Consider the following 9,230-nt stretch of genomic DNA (forward strand, 5'->3'; position numbering starts at 1 on the left):
CCCGTTAGCCTTCCATGCTTGGTCCATGCTAGTGTGGTTCCTATTCTTTCATGCCGTCATGCCATAATAATGTTAGTATTTATACTTATTCATATTAACATACATTTTTCCAACTCTTATCTACATTGACTTCCACTAACACGCATACGACATGATTTGTCAACCACTTAGATCATATTAATGACATCATATTAATTTCATACATAATGTCGTATAACACATACAACTATATGATCGCCTAGTCGCTTACACAATATACACATACTTATGCTTTCTTAACTCTACATTCGACAACCGCATTGTTCGACATCCGCACAATCAAATTATCATCTTACATATGTACACGACATAATTCCAACATTATCACTTATCAATAAACTACGCATCACATATTCGTACACATTTGCTCTCAATCACCATGAATCAAATGCATAAAGTATATGGCGAGCATTACATCATTGGGACATAAGGTACAAGTTCCTAATGCATAATTTTACCAAACCATACATTCAAATCCGAATTCTCATAATGACTCCACCTTAAGCATACTTAACTTATTATTTTGCTAACGGCTACACCATAAGCACCTTCTACATAACTTTCATACAATTTCACAAATTTTGCTCTCTTAGGCATTTTATCGAACACTTGGCGGGTGTACTACTAACAAAACATTATGTACAAGCATTCTTTGCAAATTCTTACTAACTCATATCAAGATCATCAAATTCCACTAGAATCATGTAATTTTCATACTATACCCAAATTAACTGACCATTACTCATTACATACAACATCATACATCAATCTTACACAACTAATGAACATGCATGATTATCCATATCATCATCTTCACTACCTGTAAGGTCCGCTTTTCCATAAAAAGATAAACTACTTATAAAAAGAATTTTAAAGACATCAACATACCAAATTTAATACATAACGAAATTCTTACAAAAATTGGGCATGACCCGTTCGTAAAACGAGCATGCCACCTGTTTTTAATATATTAAACTAACGAAAATCTACGACCCATTTAACTTTAAACTTCCCAAAACGAAGACAACAAGTTTTTAAGTGTATGACTTCTAACAAGATTAAACAAAATAACAAGACATGGACCCAAAAAGTGTGCATATAACTAGCGGAAGCGCTTGGTATAATAAAGCATGGACACGTGCTCGCTCCGTATCTCCAAATCGCCTAAGTGGAGTTTTACCTACATTAACAACCAAATTTTAAAAGGTTAGTTATCACATTTGTTAAATCATAATTCTATCGTTTTAACTCTATACATACAAGAAATTTCATTCTTTTGCGCATACGACTACCCAAGTAATTGGGTTTAGCATAAACACTCTCATTGAGAGTTAAGCATACACGTTCGACCCGTTTAATTGGGTTTGGCATAAACACCCTCATTGAGAGTTAAGCATACACATTCGACCCGTTTAATTGGGTTTGGCATAAACACCCTCATTGAGAGTTAAGCATACACATTCGACCCGTTTAATTGGGTTTGGCATAAACACTCTCATTGAGAGTTAAGCATACACATTCGACCCGTTTAATTGGGTTTGGCATAAACACTCTCATTGAGAGTTAAGCATACACATTCGACCCGCTTAATTGGGTTATTTGCTTTCAACTTTACTCTTTATTCTATTCGCATAACGGATTAAGCTTTCAACATTCAATTTGGCATTCGAAGCTACCCATTCAAACGGATGGCATTCATCTCTACTTGACACGATAAATTTTAAATCGGTCAAAATGTATAGCTTAACACAACTTTCGTTAGCATACCCAAATCCACATGGGATTTGTTATTTACATACTATCAACCACAATTGTCATACAAGGTTAGTTCTACATCAAGTTAAGTAAAAGAGAATTTAACAAAGATTTGTATGCAACGGAACATACCTCGATCTTGCGTGCTTCCCGTTTTCCTAGTGCTTGTACCTTCTTCCTTCACGCCTACATTACAACATTCATTCATTTACTTAGTCCATCAATTTCATTCAGCCATTTTCCCATATTACACATATATTCTTCTCATAAGCATTTCATCGAACACTTGGTAGGCATCATAATTTAAGCATAAGGTACAAGTATATAAAGCATGTCTTTACTAGTGCATCTTCATATAACATCAACAATCATTCTAGTTTACATAATTCCTTTATCCTACATCAATTTACTTATCATTCATGTATCACAAAACAAGCTTATACTTCTAGATTTCACATGTATGATTCTACTTGATCATCCTACTTATACTAACTTCTATCAAGTGGGTTTTTGCTACAATCTTATCAAATCACCAAAATCGAACATCATTCCTGTTCTATTTCGTAATTATGACTTCCAATCACACAAAAGTATTACATCAACTCATGATTGGGTGAAACCCATTTCCTACAATTCACCAAATCAAGAAATTTGACTTACCACTTTACTGAGTATGTTAAGATGATCGAAAAATTGAAGTCATGCAACTGATTAGCCTTGGATCTCCTTGTCAATTGAATGAATTTTGCATAAACAAGGGTTTCCCTTGTTTCCCCCTGTTCTTGGTCGAACCCAACACACCAGAGTGTGTGATTTTTGAGTTTTATTTTTATTAATACCTTCAATTAACATTTTTACATAATTACCCCCTCTAGTTATGCATTTGTTTTATTTAGGCATCTATTATCACTTAGCTAGTTACTTAACACATTTTACCAACTAAGTTAAATTTTTAATTCAATTTAACTTATTCTCTTAATAAATATTTTTGGGGTGTTACAAGTCTACCCCACTTAAAGGAGGTTTCGTCCCCGAAACCTTTCTCAACTCAACTAGACCAATTCTACTATTACTTTTTCATTTATTCATTCACGATGCTTACTACAACATAGATGCATTCGGGATATTGGCAAAAATTCATTCATGCATAAACATATTTGTACGCATTACCCCTCCATTCTTAAATTAAGTAAACTACCTTCATAATCACATATAAGTCAGAATCTGATCCAGAGCTCTTATTAGTGTCTCTCTTCTCTCTCTTTTTTTTTTTTTTTTTTTTTTTTTTTTTTTTTTACTTTATAACGCTAGTTCCTAGCATACATCACCGCTAGCGGTTCTTTCATTGAAATTTATTCCAAATGTATACTATCGGTCGTACAAGCCTATGTTTACAGCTTGTTTCTATCTTTCTAATTATGCATAAAATATTCATACATTTGCTAATAAAAAAAAAACTAAATCGATTTATTTCACCCCACTCACGTATCATACACGATATAATTCATTATTGTAACCATGAGAAAACCCCATTATCCCATTACTAACGTTCTTCTAATTACTTTCTTATTCATATAAGGGCTTAGCATATCATTATACGCATACTATAAACATTTAATGACTTAGTAGTATTAAACAAAGCTACCCTCTTCCTAATTACTTTTTCATACTTACTACGAGCAAAAAGCGTCATTCTACGGTTACTACTATTACTTGAACTAATTACAATTTTTGAGTCTAGCCTCAAATTTAATCTTTCGCAACACTTTATTAGTAGCTCTTTTGCATGAACTACTTATTATACTAACCAGGTATGTTGTGCAAGAGCATCATACGAGCGCTTAACCAAATCAGTTCAATTTTTCATTTAAGACCTTTAGATCTTCTTCTTAATGGCATACATACTTTCTTATGCTGACCATTACAAGTCGATTCTTGCATACCATACCATAATTATCCTACCATTCATTTTATTCACTTACAATAAATCTACAGATTCTTAATCATCAATCAAGAATTAAACAGTTTACTAACCTCGCCTTCATTGCATAAATCAGTTATCCGCGTGCCGGATCGATCCGTTTCTTTATATGTACCTTTCGTACCAGAATTGGTCTCATTCATTCATGAAATATGCTCCCACTCGTGAGCATCCTTCCACCAGCTTTATTACTATCATCACAGTAAGAATTCCATCATTCTTATCTATAAATAAATGGTTAGCACATAACCTTTTATAATTGCACCCTACATGGTGTTTGTTCGCCTATGTCTCTTTCATGAATTTCTTACGTACTTGCTGAAACATATCATACATTCCATTTCTTACTTACAATCCTTTCATTTTATTGGTCATTTGGTCAACCTTCGCAGTTTGACCTTTCAAGGTCAGACTGACACCTCTTACTTATGGTGGATGTACCGAGGCAGACGTTCGTACTTTTTGCTCTTCTTTTTTTTTAATTCTTGCATGCTTGCAAGGACTTCAATTTACTTCGTTTGACTTTTCGGAAGTCTAATTGTATATACATTCTTACATATGTGTATCAGTTGCCCTATTCTGACACATCCCTCTCTAGTCGAGCCCTAAGCTCCTATAAAAAAAATATAGCCTTTTATACATACCTGGCGCGGGTCAAATCTCTCGACTTGTTTTCCATACTTTGCGACAGTTATTTCTTTCCAAACTATAAAAATGCATGCCCATACATTATGCTCACCTATAAGTACAAAGCTTGACAAATCAAACATTAAATATCGGGTTCAAATGGCGATCGCCATTTGACCCGTATGACTCATTTGTCCTTTCAACTATTCTTGCATACAAACATATAAAGATTTAAAACATAACTTAGATAATATCCGCTTTCAAGAATATTGACTCATTTGAGTTTCGTTCTTGCTTTTTAATCTTACTTGTTTAATTCGCCTTCACTTACGGATTCAAACTTTAATTTATTACCTTTCATTCTTACTGGTTTGATCCATGTTTGCTTACGGATCCAACCTTTCATTCTTCTGTTTGATTCACATCCAATCGTAAGCTTAAACTTTTCATTCTTATCTTTCTTTCTTACATTTGATCCGATCCTTTAAGAATCGTTAGACCCCTTTTTACTAGTTTGACCGGACATAAGTGAGATGATTCTCGCGTTTTCTCGAGCTTCGGTTAATACATAACCATCCCTTAATATACTATTTTCATTTGTTCATTCACTGTATTTGGTGTTAATTCTTCTACGTTCTCTCACATATCCCTTACTAATGAGTATCATACATTACACATTGCATTTCTTACGTAATACTTCCAAAATTTATAAATAATTATTATTTACTGACTTCTGCAATTTAACCTTTTAAAGTCAATCACCACTTAGAACTTATTATGTATATAAGTATCGTGGTATGCGTTGTACTTACTTTCAATTCGAACATACTTACAAAATGTCTTTAGTTACATCTTAAGTAATATTCTTTCCATGCCTTTCTTCAATATTACCAAGTTCTCATTTCCGTCTTAAAACTTCTTAGCTAAAATTTATGACCGGTCTACCCCTATAATGAGGTCTTGTCGGTTTAACAATCTGCCAACCATTTCAACAAAACCTACATTAACATTTCTCACTTATTTATACGTTTCACTTTGATTTCGAATATATTCAAACACGTATACATCTTCTTGTAAATAAATTCGAAGTGATTGCGAAATCACTTACCTTTAGCGTCCATGTTCATGCTTGCCTCATTGCTTCCCCCGTTTTTTTTTTTTTATTCATACGTTGATTGACTTCCGTTAGTCAAATTTCGTATAAATGAGACATTTATTATTAATAGTTATCTCATTTCCAATCCATACAACTAAACTATCATCAAGCATTACACGTAAATCACTTAATACATAACACATAACACATCAACTCTTTATTTTAGCATTTGTGTCTAATGATTATTTCATAATATCCCTATGCTGTTGACTTTTAGATAGTCAACTGTCTTGCTTACACACTTTAAACTTTTGAACATGTATTCATCTAAATATGGTAGACCATAATATTAATATCCTACGCATTTCGTACTCGTATTGTATGATATATACCATTTACGTGATCTTCTAAACAATACACATATACATTCACATACACGTATTTTCACATGCTAATGCTCCATGATTCTACAATTAGCGAATTTCATTCGAAACAACTATATAACATAATTTCAACATAACCTTTACTAATTAGCTTGTATGATTCACATTTAGCACATATTCGTCTCTTGATCATACTAAAGCAAATCATTAAATATACATAAGCATCACGCTATTCATGTACAAGATACAAGCCTCTAATGCATAATTCTATCATAGCATACATTCATCCAAATTTTCATACGAATTCCAATTCCACTTTATACATTCGTCATTCATTTCATGCCATTCCATACGTTACATTCGACTTTTATAAATCTTACTTTATCGCCGACGATCTACATAACTTGACAGGAACATAAAACGGGCATTTCTGAGAAGTATGGGAACTTAAATCATAATTCACAAGCTTTTAGTATATCATAGTTCATTAGTCCGTGTTTACTTCATTCGCATTTTTATATTGTAGGCTTCACTCGCTTTTTAAGCTTTCATCATTCGTTCGTGTCATTCGACACATTACCTTTGACTCTACCGAGCCCATCCCATCGTAACCACTAATTGTGGTTACATACCTCTATTAGGCCTTATATGGACTTTATGTAATAATTAAATAGGCTTTCATATAATGCGGAAACTTAAAATGCGAAAAACTATACAAATCAGCGGGCTAAATTTTTGCTAGCCGTCGGCGACGGCAAGGAAGCCCGTCGGCGACGGCTTCTAAATATGTGCGTCGAGTGAAAACCCCGTAGACAGTGGGTTAGGGCGTCGGCCCAAATGAGGGCGTCGGCGACGGGCAGGTGAGGCGTCGGCGACGGCCTCCCCTTGATCACTTCGCTGCAGATTTCAATTTTTGTATTTTAATTCTTTTTCGGGTCCGTTTCCAGCCGTACGGTCGCTAGAACTCATCATTTTGCCCTCCATATTTACCCCTTCGCATACTTAACTTAACTTAACTTTACAAGCACATTACACATACTTGCGTTTATTAAAAAAAATTTAAATTGTTACCTCATTGGCGATCTTGGAGCGAGCATGCTTTTGAACGAGCCGTCGGTTTGAGTTTAAGCATCACCTCGAATGCTCGAATCCCTCAAACCTTGGCTCTGATACCAACTTGTAAGGTCCGCTTTTCCATAAAAAGATAAACTACTTATAAAAAGAATTTTAAAGACATCAACATACCAAATTTAATACATAACGAAATTCTTACAAAAATTGGGCATGACCCGTTCGTAAAACGAGCATGCCACCTGTTTTTAATATATTAAACTAACGAAAATCTACGACCCATTTAACTTTAAACTTCCCAAAACGAAGACAACAAGTTTTTAAGTGTATGACTTCTAACAAGATTAAACAAAATAACAAGACATGGACCCAAAAAGTGTGCATATAACTAGCGGAAGCGCTTGGTATAATAAAGCATGGACACGTGCTCGCTCCGTATCTCCAAATCGCCTAAGTGGAGTTTTACCTACATTAACAACCAAATTTTAAAAGGTTAGTTATCACATTTGTTAAATCATAATTCTATCGTTTTAACTCTATACATACAAGAAATTTCATTCTTTTGCGCATACGACTACCCAAGTAATTGGGTTTAGCATAAACACTCTCATTGAGAGTTAAGCATACACGTTCGACCCGTTTAATTGGGTTTGGCATAAACACCCTCATTGAGAGTTAAGCATACACATTCGACCCGTTTAATTGGGTTTGGCATAAACACCCTCATTGAGAGTTAAGCATACACATTCGACCCGTTTAATTGGGTTTGGCATAAACACTCTCATTGAGAGTTAAGCATACACATTCGACCCGTTTAATTGGGTTTGGCATAAACACTCTCATTGAGAGTTAAGCATACACATTCGACCCGCTTAATTGGGTTATTTGCTTTCAACTTTACTCTTTATTCTATTCGCATAACGGATTAAGCTTTCAACATTCAATTTGGCATTCGAAGCTACCCATTCAAACGGATGGCATTCATCTCTACTTGACACGATAAATTTTAAATCGGTCAAAATGTATAGCTTAACACAACTTTCGTTAGCATACCCAAATCCACATGGGATTTGTTATTTACATACTATCAACCACAATTGTCATACAAGGTTAGTTCTACATCAAGTTAAGTAAAAGAGAATTTAACAAAGATTTGTATGCAACGGAACATACCTCGATCTTGCGTGCTTCCCGTTTTCCTAGTGCTTGTACCTTCTTCCTTCACGCCTACATTACAACATTCATTCATTTACTTAGTCCATCAATTTCATTCAGCCATTTTCCCATATTACACATATATTCTTCTCATAAGCATTTCATCGAACACTTGGTAGGCATCATAATTTAAGCATAAGGTACAAGTATATAAAGCATGTCTTTACTAGTGCATCTTCATATAACATCAACAATCATTCTAGTTTACATAATTCCTTTATCCTACATCAATTTACTTATCATTCATGTATCACAAAACAAGCTTATACTTCTAGATTTCACATGTATGATTCTACTTGATCATCCTACTTATACTAACTTCTATCAAGTGGGTTTTTGCTACAATCTTATCAAATCACCAAAATCGAACATCATTCCTGTTCTATTTCGTAATTATGACTTCCAATCACACAAAAGTATTACATCAACTCATGATTGGGTGAAACCCATTTCCTACAATTCACCAAATCAAGAAATTTGACTTACCACTTTACTGAGTATGTTAAGATGATCGAAAAATTGAAGTCATGCAACTGATTAGCCTTGGATCTCCTTGTCAATTGAATGAATTTTGCATAAACAAGGGTTTCCCTTGTTTCCCCCTGTTCTTGGTCGAACCCAACACACCAGAGTGTGTGATTTTTGAGTTTTATTTTTATTAATACCTTCAATTAACATTTTTACATAATTACCCCCTCTAGTTATGCATTTGTTTTATTTAGGCATCTATTATCACTTAGCTAGTTACTTAACACATTTTACCAACTAAGTTAAATTTTTAATTCAATTTAACTTATTCTCTTAATAAATATTTTTGGGGTGTTACACTACCACAAGTGGGTTTCATCCAAAATCATCAAATTACTTAGAATCTTGCATAGTTCATGTTCTATAATGTGATTCTAACACATCTACATGATCAATTTCATACAATTTCATGGATTGACCATAACCCACTTCATAGCAAGATCATCAAATCATAAAATACAACTTACCACATGTTTGTTAGGGCTAGATCATCAAGAAAACGAGTTCATGCATCGGATTTGAGCCTAATTTCCTT

At 34.0% G+C, this 9,230-nt stretch overlaps 1 long non-coding RNA gene across 1 annotated transcript; it reads right to left on the minus strand.

Moving 5' to 3' along the window:
* Positions 1 to 914: 914 nt before the first annotated feature.
* LOC110889214 lies at positions 915 to 8,905 on the minus strand. Its single transcript, XR_002563461.2, has 6 exons — positions 8,654 to 8,905; positions 8,126 to 8,179; positions 4,420 to 7,418; positions 3,829 to 3,966; positions 1,927 to 1,980; positions 915 to 1,219 (listed from the first exon to the last, which is right to left on the minus strand). It is a non-coding gene; the product is annotated as an uncharacterized LOC110889214 (long non-coding RNA).
* Positions 8,906 to 9,230: the final 325 nt, after the last annotated feature.

The sequence above is a fragment of the Helianthus annuus genome, chromosome 11, assembly GCF_002127325.2.
Source record: "Helianthus annuus cultivar XRQ/B chromosome 11, HanXRQr2.0-SUNRISE, whole genome shotgun sequence".
NCBI lineage: Eukaryota > Viridiplantae > Streptophyta > Magnoliopsida > Asterales > Asteraceae > Helianthus > Helianthus annuus.